This window comes from Diorhabda carinulata, chromosome 8 (assembly GCF_026250575.1).
Source record: "Diorhabda carinulata isolate Delta chromosome 8, icDioCari1.1, whole genome shotgun sequence".
Taxonomy (NCBI): Eukaryota; Metazoa; Arthropoda; class Insecta; order Coleoptera; family Chrysomelidae; genus Diorhabda; species Diorhabda carinulata.
In genome coordinates, this window is record NC_079467.1 from 6,716,843 (window position 1) to 6,733,691 (window position 16,849).

General features: G+C 31.4%; 1 protein-coding gene across 6 annotated transcripts in view; it reads left to right on the forward strand.

Moving 5' to 3' along the window:
- LOC130897029 (head-specific guanylate cyclase) overlaps nucleotides 1–16,849 on the forward strand; it is a 150,313-nt gene that overhangs the window by 34,766 nt on the left and 98,698 nt on the right. For 2 of the 6 annotated variants that reach the window (XM_057805507.1, XM_057805508.1), the window contains exon 1: nucleotides 8,878–9,095. The exons of 2 other annotated variants lie outside the window; for them this stretch is intronic. The gene's annotated coding sequence lies outside the window, so the exon portion shown is untranslated. Of the gene's footprint in view, nucleotides 1–8,877; nucleotides 9,096–11,197; nucleotides 11,375–16,849 lie in introns of those variants that run through there. 2 more of the 6 variants (XM_057805513.1, XM_057805510.1) reach the window with 2 other exon arrangements.

Consider the following 16,849-nt stretch of genomic DNA (forward strand, 5'->3'; position numbering starts at 1 on the left):
TATCATCTGTGCCTTCCACTCTATAAACGACTTCTATTCTAATAATAATATTTAATTCCGGGCATACTGTTTTAAGTTTGCTATCGATCTATATATTAATTATTACCTATTACTATTACCTATAATTTTGTTACTTATTGTGGTTTTCTGCTGTATGTCATCCCTGTCTCACTCATTTTGATTTGCTGTAATAATTGTCCATCGTGTTGTATCCTGGCTGGGTAATAATTATAAATACGTAGTATCATTCTGATGTATTTATCTAATAGTCCGGACGCTTCTGAGATTTTCCACATTATTTCTCTGTTTTTCGAGTCAAATGCTTTTGTTTACCCCAGTATCATTCTCACTGAAACAATTTGGTCAATACAAAAGTTACCTCTTCTGAACCCTGCTTGGCTTTTGCATAGATTGTCGTTTACTGGTTGTCTTCTTCTTTCCAGAATATTTCTAGATATGATCTTATTTCCTACAATTCCATAGTTATATTCTTTTGGAAATTTGATAAATGGTACTCCGTTCCAATATTTTAGGATTCTTCCACCATTCCAGATGCTATTGAGGAGTAGATGGAACAATATTGTTGAAAAAGATGTTTTATTTCTGCCTTCTGATTTACCGTTTTTGCAAAAAATTTATGGCAACAATTATCTGTTGCATTTCACGTTCATTTTCGTTGATTTATATGTCAATTGGATCAACATTTATTGTTTATATAATTCAAAAAACCCTACTATCTTTGTTTTATGTGTTTTCTATTCGAATTTATTTTTCCTGATTTCTCCTTTAATTTTATCCTTCTTTATTGTTTAAGTCACGTTTCTCTAGCACGTCTTTTCTGTAGACATATCTCGTATGTTTAGTAATTGATTTTTCAAATATTTTTTTCTGTTATTTTGACCTTCGTTTTTGTAGTTTCTTGTTTTTATAACTCAATGTTTGTGCTCTTAAGATGTCGTAGTACGATTTCCATATTTCGTTTACATCGTGATTTCCTATACTTACTTCGATTGCGCCAAGCAGCACAACTGAAAAATATTCTTGTTATTAAAAAATTGGGATACACTTTTTGGTTGTGCCTGTATGCTGACATGTTTGCTGTCTACAGCCCCGATACAATTTGGGAAATTAGAATAGTCTTCGAAATCCTGTGAGATTCTTTTCCAATCGTCTTCTGATGGTTCAGGCATTACTTCACTCATCAAACCTTAAACTGTTGCACTACATGTATTTCGGTCACTATTGACTGAACAGTTGTGTGTCCCATCCGGTAGCTGAAGAAAATCGTTTTGAACGAAACACATGTAGCAAGATATCTGAAAAAACAGGATTGATAGTATTCAAAGCTTTTTTATTAATTTTGTGACAAGGCAATAATATTTGTTATTATATTACTTATAGTTTAAGATAGGTCAGTTTATGAAAAATCTTTGTGTGTAAGTCCTAAACTCAGGTTCGTAGGTAATAGATTTATTCGAATTACCTATATGCATTAATGTCAAGTTTACTTGCTTCTATTGCCATCTTGTACGGAGAATTAATAACAGTTAAATTGTAGAACGAATCGTATTTCTGATAGTATAGGCAATATTATATACTCGCAAATGGAATATTGGTTCCCTTACCAATGAAAACGTTCACTGTGAACTAAGTTTTAAGATTTGAAAAATATTTCTCACACATATTATTTTTTTCACCTAGTATCTCCATTTTCTGACAAATTGATGAGAATTAATCCTTCAAACTATATTGCCATTAAAAGCATTATATTATCCATATTAATAATCATGTTTATAAATAATTCGAACATGCTTGTAGTTTGTTTCAAATTTATTTTATGCAAATTTATTTTTATCTAGTAATTTACCAAATATTATGAGGAATACAAAAGCAATTCGACTTATGTTTAATTCTAAGTTTACTTACAATATGTATTCGGAACAATTGAGTTCTTTTCCATTTAGGTGCACGTCTTCACCCTTACTAGTATGTAGTTATAACAATGTCCTTTATAAAACATTTTAGTTTGATGTTAATGACTCTGGTTACTATTTTGTTTGTTGTATCACTTTTTGTCTCAAGGAGTAGTCTTTTCAACATTGTTTCAATAGATATCAAAAATATCATCTATCATGAATCTCATGAATCAATATTTACAAAGGAATTCTACAGCTTCTTAAACATTGATATGAAATAACTTGTCTTCGAGCGTTTTGTTAATGTTAGTAGCCTCGTTGGTGAGTATATCACTTTTATTTCTATTTTAATTATTCTATATTTTTTGTTACTGCTTCACACTTTCTCGGTGAAATTCTAAGGAGAAGGCAGATTGAGACTTTGGAATCAACCAATGAAAGGAGGTGAATTGCTGCGTGGAGTAGGCAGAATGAGACTACGAAATCGGATCACTTCTTACTAATTAACGAATAACCACCTTACACTCATTTCTCTCTTGATAATGGCTTCATAGTGGGAGCCGAAACGTCGAAAATTTTCAAAATTCTATCGCGGTTCAACACGTGATTATATAATTAACAAGTCCCAATTTGCAGCACTGTAAATAGCTGGTATGATGAATTTACTGACAGTTTTCGTTCGATCATGACTCAATACCTCAAATTAGAATTGTGTCAGAACATCGATGTTATGAGCGAACTGATTAATTAGGTTATGATACTATATTGAGCATTATTGAAATATTTAATCGACATTTGACTGCAAAAAAATATTTGTTTTTGTTGGATTCTACAAAAACTACATAAATTTTCTCATAACCAACGATTTTCGGCACCAAAACTTACTTGGGTTTTAGAGGTATCGCAATCGAAGTAAATAAGTGCTAAGAAAATTCAGGAGATTGAGTCGAAACTTGTGTACAAAATTCTTGTAATCTAGAATAAGTGGAGGTTGTTTACCCTATCCTCATATATAGGGTCTTTCTCATGGTAAATATGTGTGAATTATATGATATTGAGACCACAGTCGTGTTATTTGTTATGATTTTAGAATTTGTGATATTAATGGTATGTTCGTTTATGGATGAAGATGTATTAAATAATAAAGATTCGAGGTATGAGTTTTCTAGGAAGAGGTTTAGAAGGATATTCAGGTTTTTGTTATGAAAAATGTTTATTTGTTCTACCAAATTCACTTTTATAGAATGTTTATGGTACGAGTGGTAATTCAAGTATCTTCCTGGGCTACAAGGTTTCCTGTACCAATCTATTACGATAGAATTATCCAATCTACAAATAAATCTCGTATCAAGAAATGGTATGGAATGGTTGGTGTGTTCCATTTCTATTGTCAATTGGATGTGTGGGTCTTAGCTATTGAAATTATTCAAGATGTCGCTATTACTGGGTTCAGAGACGTTAATATCATTAACATATTTTCTAATTAACAAGGGTTTGAAGAAAAGTACAGGAATAACCATGTCCAACACATCGACTATGACATAGGATGCTAGAATAGGTGACATCGAGGCACCCACCGATGTACCAAAAGTTTCTTTATAAAATTTATTATTAAAAGAAAAATATCTGTCATTAAGATGAAATGATATAAATTCTAAAAATAAATTCTTATTTATAATGCAATGGGTACTGATTTTTTCCCAATTTTTGTTAATAGATCTTAGGCAAGCTTCTAAATATACATTACTCAAAGTAATCGACATCTAGGCCAGCCAACACATAGTTTTCTGGAAGTTTTATGCTATTGAATTGATTTGAAATATCAAAGGAATCCTTTACAAAATAATCATTATTCAAATTATATGCGTTAGTTAAAACATTTATTATAAATTGTGCAGCTTGTTTCGTTTGTGTGTGAAATATGATTATAGTTGTGAGTATATATATAAGCGGTTTCTTATTGGGAACGTGGAAACGAAACACCAAAGTGGACTAGTATTAATGCTATAATTTTTTAAACTCGTAGAATTCAAAATTCAATATTCAAATTGACGTTGATAGAAATATCGATTAATTGAAATATTGATTCTGGTTACTATAGAAATTTTCATTAAAATTAAATTGGTTAGATTATGAATGACGTTGAATTTTTATAGGTTGGGTAAGGATAAGTTGTAGTGAAGGATGTTCAATATTGATTGGTAAATTTATGAATAACATTAAATTTCAATAGGCTAATTTCACGAGTATTCGAAAGCTCTGAAAATATATTAAAGTTAGTACAGTTTCGTTGCCACGTTCCCAATAAAAAACCGCTGTATATGTATATGTCAGTGTCAATATCATATTTTGATAAAGACTTAAAGAAAAGTGGAAACGTCAATTTTTATCTACCTTTTACAAACTATTAAATAATAAAAAAACCAATTATCATAAAATATGTGTTCGGAAAGGACTCACCGACGTTTCGGCTCCCACTTTGGAGCCATTATCAAGAGAAGGGTGGGGATAATGTTGTTATTCAATCATTTATGAGATGTGATCCGATTCCGTGGTCTCAATCTGCCTACTCCACGTAACGAATTACCCCAACCTGCCTACTTCTTGGAATTTCACCGAGGAAATGAAAAGCTTAAACAAAAACATAAAATTATTAAAATAGAAAAAAAAAATAATATGCTTACCATCAAGAACACTGTTGACACTAACAAACTAACTGCTGGTCTTGAGCTAACTAACTAACTTGCGTGATAATGGCTCCAAAGTGGGAGCAGAAACGTCCAGATTTTTTTAAAATTCCAACGCGGTTCAACCCGCGAACCTAGTTATTTTGTTAATATATATATATATATATATATATATATATATATATATATATATATATATATATTTGTAAAAGATATATAAAAATTGACGTTTTTACTTTTCTTCAAGTTATTATTAAAATATTTTTATCTATCTATATATCTATCTTTTAAAATTTATTAAAAAAATTAATTTTGAAACAGAGTCCCAAAATCAAGAAATTTAGAAACATAAATATAAACGAGCTTTCGAATAATTATGTATTCATCGTCAGGGAAATAATTAAGAATTCCGGTGATTTTTGATATTATTAATGCTTGTAAATATTTTTAAACTCATAGAATTTATATTGATAATAACTTAAAAAAAAGTCGAAACGTCAATTTTTATCTGTCTTTTAAAAATTATTGAAAAAACTAGAGACTTAAAATCAAGAACATTTAGAAACATAAACATATGGAAATATATATATATATATATATATATATATATATATATATATATTTATATAAAAGATTATTTACACTTGAATTTTGATCTATATCGATAAAAAATTTATGTTAAATCTATGGTATTTGAAACATTTTTTTAAATTAATGGGGACTATATTAATTAATATATCAAAAGGTCTAAAAGAAATTGAAGGAATATATATATATATATATATATATATATATATATATATATATAAATATTTATTTATTTATTTATTTGTATATATATTCAATCTAATACTTTTGAATTGAAGAATTCTGCCACAGAATAATAAGGTCTGGGTAGAACCAAATATAGACCTCATTAATTTAAAAAATTGTTCCTTCAAATACCATAGACTTAACATAAATTTTTCATCTATATAGATCAACATTCAAGTGTAAATAATATTTTTTTTCTCATAGAATAGCTGATATGTTCGGATCCTTAGTTATCAATGGAAATTAAGGTACATAAAAGTTTTTATCAGTTTATTTGAGAACGCTAGACCGCTAGATCGACTTAAACAACATGGCAAATCGATTTAAAAAGAAATTTTTGACAAAATCGAATATAGTATTTCCTATTACAGTGATCGTAAGTTAGAATTAAAGTCGGAAAAGTGGAAAAGCAGATCCCGATTTGGATTAGCTATAAAGCTACACATTGTACAACTGTATTCTTTTTGTTGTATTGCTAAGAAGTATGTGTGTTAATCTGAATTTTGTAACAGCAAGAAGCCTTATAACTATATACGCTTTTAAATTCATATACTCATTCCTCAACTTAAGTATCCATTTGAGATTAACTAGTATAGAAGTACATTAAATATTTAGTTACAGTCTACCGTCGTGTACATCACTATTACCTTATTGAAAAAATCATTCAATTCAAATAATACCAAATGTCATACGTATTTCTTATTAGAGACATAGATAAGATATTCGAATAGTGAAGCTATTTAAGCACACGACAAAGTAACCGATTCGTTTCTGTTTTTGATGCCTCTTTGTTGTGTTTGTTTGGTACGACGCCACGGTGAAGGTAATTTGATCAGCACTGAACCCGAGTGAGCAATACTGTGAAGTAGAGGAAATGTGGTATTCATTTTCATTCATTCCAGTTTTTCATACAGAAGCAGAGTTTCTACAGATGTAGCATTATTAATTTACATATTGAATCATTTAACACTAAGTAATCAAAAAGTTGGTTGTAGCTGGAATGTGATAGCAGCGCGGACAAAAGTTCCAGTGTATGTGAAGACCTTTACTTCTTGGTAAATTATTGTATATTGCTTGGGAGTTTGCTCTTGATTTCCAGCTATCCTGAACTTAAGCTTTGAAGATACTTTGCTACTAAAATACGGGGACTTCTGACTGGGGTTTTTATGTCCTTGTTTCTAGTTACTCTAGCGTTATAAAGAAATGGGCAAGGCATTCGCAAAGTAGATGTTTTGCTGTCTTTGTAGCTTGCTAGCAGAATCTGCTGTTCTCTGCCATAACTATCGTCTTAAGATGATATTTGACGAGGCACTTACCTATGGCAAGTCCGACCACCAGTTTGATGTTGTTTCGACGAGAAATTTCTGAAACTTCTTTAGCTGACAGAGTTATGTTCAATAAGATATTGATGGGGCACACTAGGGAATACTCAATAGTTGTTAGCGCCTTCAATACCACTAAACTATCGGAAAGAATGTGAATGTACTTCCTAGAGACATTTCTATCCAAACACTCCTGAGCATATATGATTATTGCTAGCAACATAACTAAAAAAATATTGATTTTCATAGGGGTATGGATTGTTTAAAACAAAACCACTCCAGCTTCTTGCGCTAGATTAGAACCATCTGTAAACTTATAGAGATGCATTTAAAGCTTTACTCTTGACCCATTTTATTGATCCATGACTGGCGGTTGTTGATTACCACTTCAAATCAAATGTCTGTGCCTGTTAAATGAGTGGCTCAACAGAATAACGGCCTAAGCTACTCAAGAGTGATACTAAAATAAACGTGGACAAAAGGTTAATGAATATCAATCATCAAAATATAATGTGGTTTGAGACCCTCATATTAAAAAAAGTTTATAGCACTCTCATAGTGCACTTAAATTATTTCAAAATGAATGATGAATTCTTAAAATGTATTGGAACAGGGACTGTAAATCTTTTTTTTCTTTTGTCGACATTTACAGACATTTCAGTTTCTACTAAAATTCCATCCCATCACCTTCTTCTCTTCTTTCCTTTTATCACATTATTGTTTTTGTTGTTAACAATTCTAATTATTCGTGTATTCAAAATAACTTTCAGTCACCTTAATTACCTGACTCATACTTACCAAAATAAAAAAATTATTGGGTCTTAAACTCAGTAAATTTTTAATAGGTAGAAAATCCCAACTTAGAATTAACAACCGGTTGCTACTATACAAAGCCACACTGAAACTCCTCTGTAGTTATGGTATTGAACTATGGGGCACTCTTCCTAGTCAATCACAGCAATTCTAGAATGATTTTATTCAAAAGTACTCAGAATTCTTATAAATGCTCCCAGGTGTCTCCAAGAAGAGTATTATTGGTGGCCTACAAATGTAGTAAGTAAGAGAGGGTGAGAAAAATATCTCACTTCTCCCAGAAACATGGTCTCCGCACTAAAATCCCCCCAACACATTGGCTCAACCTCTAATGAGATCTGCCACCCAGCGATGGTTGCAATTCGTGTCATTTGCCTGACAGATTTTAGTCTCATGGTGTATGTGTTGTGTAGTTATCCCTCAATCATACTTTATTATTTGAGTGAAAGGGAATTGTCGATGGGCAATTTTATTTATCTATTGCTATCAACCGTTTGATTATTTCAAATTTTACAGATTGCAAATTTTCTTATTTTTCGCTCCAACTTGGCAACGTCACAATTTATGAGAAAAGATAAGAGAGGGCTAGATGCATAATTTTACGCTAAATTCGATGGTGAACAAATATACAGGGTGTTCTGTTTAAAAAAACTTTACTTCATATTGTAACGCTTCGACTGAACACCCTGTATACCTCAAAATATTTTACAAATGTGTATCTGTGCAAATATAACAACTTTTATTTGAACATTTTTTTTGTAAATTTCATCTTAAGTAAGTTATTGCACTTCCACACACTAATGGGCCACCTTGTATGCTACACCTTCCAGATTATGAATATACGAATGAGTTGACAGATCCACTTCAGTTCACACTATTTATAAAGACGTAATGCAACTTTGCGAAAGCTGAAAGGATGAATCTAATAGGGCCATCTCTAATTAAGCGGCCGATTATTTATTGATTATATTATTTAGTTTTTAAGTGATAACATTTTAGCAGGAGCACAGAAAAGAAGGCTGTTTTTCATTAGAGGCAGTGATAGCAAAAATTTTGCGTGATATTAGCAAAATCCATCAAATGTATAAGCTTGCAAGAAATTTCATCATATTCTGCGTTTATTGTGAAGCAAACATAAGCAATAGAATTTCTACATTTTTGTACACTATTTTTTCTTCACTTTTAACATTAACGATCAATTTATATACAAACCACATCGCTATCACCCTAAATATTATAAAACGAATCAACTGAAAAAATTGTATTTTCTATCGCGCTGTGTGATCACGACGACCTAAAACTGCGCCAGCGTCGGCTGGTTAGAATGAACGTCGAGTTTCAACGACGCCTATATTAGTTGCAACATACCAGTGAAACTGACTGTTCATTTCTAGATGTCAGTTGTCGGGATCATACGAATTTTCATAACAAAACGCAATAATTTTTCCTGTTTAGCTATTCAAAATTGAATCACTCTTTGTCTATGTAATAACGACGACTAATTGATCCTGTGGGGCGTAGAAGTTACATTCTCTTTTGTAAAGGTATTTATACAATTTAACAATACAAATTATTTGGTTATTGTTGTTTTTTATGTGCATAATTTCATTATTGTGACGGCAGGCATTTGTTGTCTCCCAAAATATGTTCGTCGGAATGCATTTAAATGATTATATTTGAAAAACCTCAAGCTCGTTTCGAATAACATCAATTTTATTATCTCCGACAATCACATTTTATCTTCATGAGAATTTCGGTTTCTTAACAATTTTTACCTTGATTGTTAAAAGTTGTCGATTGAGAATCAAATTTGAAATAACTACAACCTTGTTATCTCCGAATCTATGAGTTCTAACAAAAATATCAAGATTAAGAAATGTTTTCTAATGAACAGGTATTTCAAGTAGCATTTTTATTTTATAAAACTGATTATCAGAACATAACAAATAGGAGAAAGACTAATTTAACTCTTATAACGTTAAACAAATACAGGTGGTTAGATGTTTTTACCATTGTAAGGAATTTGTGAAATATTAGTTATTAATCTTTCCTAAATTTTGAGAAAAAAACCAGCAATTGTAGGAATATTGTCTATGAAAAGATGGGCTGAGCATATTTTGCCGCATTAATTTAGAAATACTCTTTATTTATATTAATATCATTTGATCTTATTTACTTCAGAGCTTCCTTCGAATATTTCACATTTTCATCTACATTTTTATAGTTTAATATAGATATTTTGTATTCGAAAAGAAATATGAAAAGTGACTAGTACTTTTTCGTTTATAAGTACATATTACCAAATTATTTCGCACACGAGTTTTTTATGTTTCTGGATCGTCTTGATTTTACGTCTCTTCTGTTTTAAAATCAGTTTTTTTCAATAAGAGCTATTCAAAAAGCAAAAACTGCATTTAAAGAAAATAATTATCCGGAAAAAAGGATATTTGAAATGTAAGGACTAAGGAAAAATTAATTTTTCTTATTGATGTTCATGATGTAGGTGATCTATTGATCAATTTAAATACGCTAATTGTCGGTGTCAATATCATATTTTGATAAAGATTTCGAGAGTCGAAACGTCAAATTTTATCTTTTTTCCAAAAACTAATTTCAAAACAGAAGAGACCTAAAAACAAGAGCATTTAGATTCATGCCGACCCCTGAATTTTTGTAGGTGGCCCACAGCTTATCAGATTTTAAGCATCATCGACTATTGTTCTCCACTTCCTTCTGTCCTACATCAGTTTGTTCCAGTCACATACTTCTTTTTGCTTTAATTGTATCTATTATATCTTCATTTTCTAATATATTCTTAATTTGATAGATCAGAAGTCCTCTTCTCTCATTATTTCCAACTTTCACTAGCTTTCTTAGTTATTCTCCTCTCATATATCCTTAGTTGTTCTTGGCCAATATTTGTTAGTCTCATAGTTTCGGCGATGTAACTACTGGTTTTATCGCAGTCTTGTACACTCTTATTTTGGTTGCTCGGCATATTGCTTTGAATTATAATTATGTCCCCTTTATTCCGCATGAATTCCTTGTCTTGTCTCATTCTTTGTGTCATTTTTGTTGCTTATCATTGTTCCCACGTACTTGAAGGTGTCAACTACTTAGAAGATGAGATCATTTATCTTTACTGTTTTTTGTTTGTGAACTTCTTTCTTGCAATATCCATATATTTTGTCTTTTTATGATTTATGTTCAATCCTCTCATTCCTGTCTTTTTGAAAATTTTTTCTAATTTATCGTCAAAACACAGCTGCATTTATTTCAAATTTCTCAGATGGTCCGTTTCCTGTTGTTACCTTTGCCATAGAATTTAGCATAGTAATTTCCACCAATCGTTTAAACTTTTAGGGTATTTGTAGTTTTTCCATGCTCTTTATAATTTTCCTCTTTTTCAGACTGTCGATGCTTGTTTAAAGTCGATAAATATCATTTGCATACTAATTTTGTGCTCATATCTAAAAACGTATACAAAATTGTTTTAAACGGGGATCAAAGAAACAACAGTAAACAAAAAAGCAGATATATTTCAAATAATAATTTCAAGTTAATTAACAAAAAATAAATGTATTTGAAATAATCCATACATGAAATTAAAAAGCTCAATATCAATTAATTAATATTTTGTTACTCATTTCAATTTTAGCAGTTTCACAGTCAATTTACATAAGACAAAAATGGTTTGCGTGTGCTAAGTAGTGTACTAGAATAGTTATTTTTGATTATCGGGAACTGCTTCTTTGGTTGTTTTGTTGGTACAATTTTTCGCACACGAGTGATAAACAAAATTTTTTGTACACATTCAAATAAGGTATGTACGATTATTTTAAAAGTGGCTCAAAATCCTTCTACTATTTGCGACAACTAGGGAAATAAAATGGTACTGTCAACAATGACTTTTTTATTAAGTTTGCCTGATTTATTCATGTGTGAAACATCAAAGCTTTCAAGCAGCGATGAAATAAGCAGTACCCCACATAATTTAAACCTTTGCACTCCAGCCTAATAACCTACTAATAGAGGATATTAATAACTCCAGCATATTAGTTACGAGTCCTACCTGTGATGTAGAAGAAAATTGGAGTTGTTGCAATGAAACAAAACCTTTATTTCTCAGCTATGTTATGAAGAAACATATTCTAACTCATATTATAGAAGAAGAACATAAGTTTAAGAGACACACAAGAAAATCTCATTTCTAATTTATTATTATGTGCAATCTTTTGTCCAGTCTTGTTTCATGTGCTGGAGTGGAAGGTCTTAATCGATCTCTGGAGAACTCACCTATGAGTTGATCCAAATAAGACCCTAGTTTTTCGTTCTTGATTTTTTTTACACATATATATAAAATGAATGCAATTAATGTAGACATTTCCATCCCCCACTCAAGAGATTTTCTTAGGAAACACTATGGTGATGCGTATTTCATTTATAGTAACTCCTCCGTTAATACAATGCTATGGTAACCTTGAGCATTTGGTACGTTCGACAATAATTTGTGTTATAGACGCAATGGAATTCTTGTACCGCTAGGTAAATTAGACTTTATAAGATTATCGGAGGTAATATTAACATAATATGGGAGGATATTTTACACATACCTAATTTCTGAGTCACCCAAAACGTACATGCGTATGCGACATTCTGTAGGTTTATTCGGGTTGGAGGTTATGAAACTAATTTTACCTTTGAATTTTATTACCGAAGTATATTTGTTGTTGATTTACTGTTTTCAAATGTAACATCCAAAATAATTAGTTGAATCTTCTTCTAGTGAACAAAAAAATGGTATTTTGGTATTTGCACTAGTAGACCAATAATCCTGCGTATTTGGCAAAACCATAGTTCCCATATTCAAAATTACACCGATAAAGTTCCAAAATTCCTCCTTATCTGTGTCGCTCCATGTACGCCGTATAGAATCATTGAAAAGAATTTTATTTCTCAGTTTGTTCTTGACGTACTGATTTGTTGAATCCTTGTTCTGATATCTTTTTTTAGCTGATTTACTGTTTCCAAATATAACATTCAATATAATTAGTTCAATCTTCATCTAGTGAACACATTAGAATGAAATTGTACACTAACTGTTAAACAAATTGTTCTCTTGGCGACACGTATAATGTACATTCTAAAAGTATGTCTTGCAGTAAATTCTCTGTTACAATTTGTTCACATAGGTTTGTTACTTTTACAAAGTAAATATTAATGCGTAATTTTAAAGTGCATATTTCTTAGTATAGTTCTATTACTTGTTTCGAGCGATTACTGCATATTCGCGGCCACTGTTCAACATTTTCCTTTATTTGTTTTAGGTTTTGAAATGATCTTTGCCACTCAGATTTCCACTTAAGAATAATTTTCATTTTGATATATGCTTTCACGTCATTATATACCGCACTATTCATTGTATGTACATCACTGCAAATCGTAGAGTCTTTTGCGTTTTTGTCAGCATCTTCATTTTCTTGTTTTCATTGTTGAGAAGGCACCCACAAAAATCCGACATCTAAGTTGTTTTTTTGTATTAGTTGCAATTATTTCTTGATTTGAGTTGGGTTGTTAGTATAGATATTTTTAAGGAGCTAAAGGCATTCAAGGATTCTGTTATAATTAAACATTTTTGTAGGTTTGATGATTGAATTTCCACCAAAGCTTGTAGAAAAGTATATATTTCTGCTGAATATACAGAGCTTACTTACGTGAGGTAATTTATATTTCAAGTGAGGTTTATGAGAGGTGATAACAGCAGGCGCAACTCCATTGGGGGTGTTGGATGCGGCAGTGTATAGTTTATGGAAGTTAGAATACATGGAGAGTTTCGAGTGAAAGTTCTGATATATTATGGAGGCTGGTGTTTCAGCCTAGTTAAACATATTGAAACTTGTGTCCATGCTCGGAGTTTCTTTGTCATATTCCCACTCTCTATTTTAGAGAACTTTTAATAGGTTTAGTCTATTCTGACATTTGACGACATTATGCATTTGGTTTTCGCTGCAGAGAAGCGGAAATCGGAGTCTCTAGACCATTTATGTATAAGTATATCTATGTGTAATTGTAAAATTGATTGGGCTAATTACTGAACCATGCGTTGTTCCATGCTTTAGTGTTTTGAGGTGAGATATAGAACCATTTATTCTAACTTGAAAACTTGTATTATTCAGAAAATTGTGAATGAAAGCCAGCATGTGTCTATCTATGTTCCATTCTTTCAAGGTTTCTACTATGTTTATGTCAAAAAATACAGCTACTCGCATGGATTTCTGATTGTTTGCTAAAGCCTAGATCTCTAATGTCCTCGATTGTGCTTTTATGTTTTCTAAAACCTTCTGTTCTGGTGTTAACAGTTTTCTTCGGTCTAGTTGCCAAACAAGTCCGTTAATCATTATTTTTTCTAATAATTCACACATTGTATAGGTCAAGGATATAGTTCTGCAGGAATTAATTGATAACTTCTTTTTTCCTATCTTCTGTATGGGTATAAGAGTCCCTTTCAACCATTTTTTTGGAAATGTATGTTTTGTCCATATTTGATTAAATAATTCCAGCAGTGTAGCTTTAGCTGTATATGTATATCGTCTGTCACTGGGCCAGAATCGTCAAAAGAAATAAGGGTTTCGTCAAGCTCAGTCTTTAGAAGGGGTTTGTTGATATCCCACTCTATATTGTTGATGTGAAAGTTATGAAGACTGTTTTTATTATTTTCCAGAAAACTTTCTGTGAAAGTGTTTAGGGTTACTAGTAATTTGTCCGTCATCTTCTAAGGTCGCAGTTTTCTGATATGATTTGTAACTGGATATTTGCCTAATTTTTTTCCAAGTAGTACTAATATTGGTTGAGATATTTATATTTTGTACGTATGCCGTCCATAATTCCCTTGTACTCTTTTTAATTATGTACCTCGCATTAGCTCTTAGGTTTTTGAAACTTGTTAGATGTTGATGTAGACTTTTATGGTTCGTCGACATCGTTGTTTCACCAAGGTACTGGATTGTGACCTTTTATGGTCTCCGTCATTCCAATACCGTTATTTGCGGCTTGTTTGATTATGTTGGTAAATTTGTTAACCGTTTCATCGATATCATCTGTTATTTTGTATTGAGTACGTAATGTTTCCAAATTCTCGAAAAACAGATTCCATTCTGCATTTTAGAGACGCCATTTTGGTAAAGGCTTAGTATTTTTTGCGCTAGTTCTAATGTCAGAGATTATTATTGGGAAATGATCGCTATCATGGAAGTATGATACTACTTCCCAGTTAAAGAAAGGAGGATCACATATTGCTAAGTCTATAGCAGACGATGTCCCATTGTATGAGTTGAAATCTCCGATAATTATGCGATGTTGAGGTATTTGTTGAATTAAATTCTCCAAATAATTTTTATTCAGACAAATATTGGAGGGTATATGAATATTACAAATATTTATTTTAGATGGATAGAAAACAGTTACCACAACAACTTCTAGATCTGTGTTTATATCAATTTTATTCGATTGAATATTATTTCCGAAGTATGTGGCAACACCTCCCCAACTCCTCTCTCCAGTGGATCAATTTTTATAGTATATGTTATAGTTTCTCCGGTTATGTACACTACTTTCCTGTAAAATCTGTAAACACATAATGTTTGGTTTGTACAAACATTTCATAATGTAAATAAACCATTCAAATTTCATTGCAGTAGATACACTTCTAATATCATGGCTCTGACGACTTCCTACTAGAATCAATGGGGCCTTCTGATATGTATCCTCTTAATCGTTTTTTTTATCTCGGTTATGCGAATTTTCAGGGATTTGTTCGTGATTTGAGGAAACACTCTTTCCAGCATATCAACAAGAGACTCAAAATCTGCGGTATAATTTCTAATTGTACTGATTGGATCACTTGAACGATGAATATTGGTGATCAAATCTGTCAGTTAATCATAATTCAATATTTTCTCATCTTTGTCCTCCTGAATAAAATTGTTCTCGGGCTTCAACATTTTCATTGTTTCTTCTTGTCCAATTTTCTTGGTTTTTTTACATTGAACTCTTTGTGTGTTTTAAAAGTTGTTTCTCATTCAGTAAGTTTATCTTGTATTGGGGGCTTTCAATTTCGTTGATTTTTCTTTTTGAGTTTCTGTGTGATCATTATTTATTGCGATATTTTGGTCTGTTTCAATTTAAGTTGAGTTGTACGTGGTACTGCTTCTTATATTAGATTGGAAGAACAGTTGTATGCAGTGTGACCTGTTTGTTTGTATTTATAGCAACCCTGACCATCCAAACTGGTTTTTTCGAATTGTATAAAGAGACTTTCTGGTAGAATAACTTTATTTGGTGGGTTAATATACGCTTGCATATGGCTGTAAGCAGGATCAGTAACACCAATTCTTAGGAATTAGTAATTAGTTTATTCAAATATTTTCTAAAGCTGCCTGGATAATTTCGTTAGGGATTGAAAGGTAATCATTTGAAATTATAAGTCTTTCTGCTGGAAGGATCATTCTTGGTGCTTTGATTTTTTGGCCGTTATTAGTTAATTCCGCTCCGTGGTCTTTCAAAAATTTGTTACCATCTGTTTCGATGATAAATATATGCAAATTCTGTCGTTGGCCATGCGTGAAGCATATAATATATTTCTTGGTGAGATAAGACCAACTTTATACAAATACTCTTGGTTTTTGATTCCATTAACTGACGGAAAAATAATAGCTTGTTCTTTTGGTGGGTGATTTGGTTGTTGATTTTATACTAGTAGGCTCGAATATGATATTCCATGGGTTTGCATTATTTGTTGTGAATTACTGTTATTCATAATAATTTTTGATATTAAGTATCTGTTGATACAATTTTCTGCTTCAACACTAACGTTTGTAGGTCCGACCTTGTCTACTGAGACAAAGTCAGAAATAAAAAGTGGATTCCTTTTGATAAGTGATCACGATGGTACCCGTTTGTTGATGGAATTTCGTCTTATTACTTATAAATACTATATAGAATCAGTTGTAATGTTAATAGTACTTACGTATTGTATTAGTTGTAATTAGTTTAGGTAGATTATGACTTTCAATTGAATTTATTCAATTTTGTACTCGCAAAATTTGCTATACACTTGAGAGCTGATAGATATCAGGTAGTCACCCAATAACAGTCAGGACCGAACTTAGCTTAAAAAATTGTAGTGCTTCCTTGATGTTGAATACTTTATTACCTAGTGAAAAATTGATTTTTTGTTAGGGAATGTCACTTCTCGTGATATCACTCCATGCGACGCAGTTTAGAGGTTGTATATCTTTGT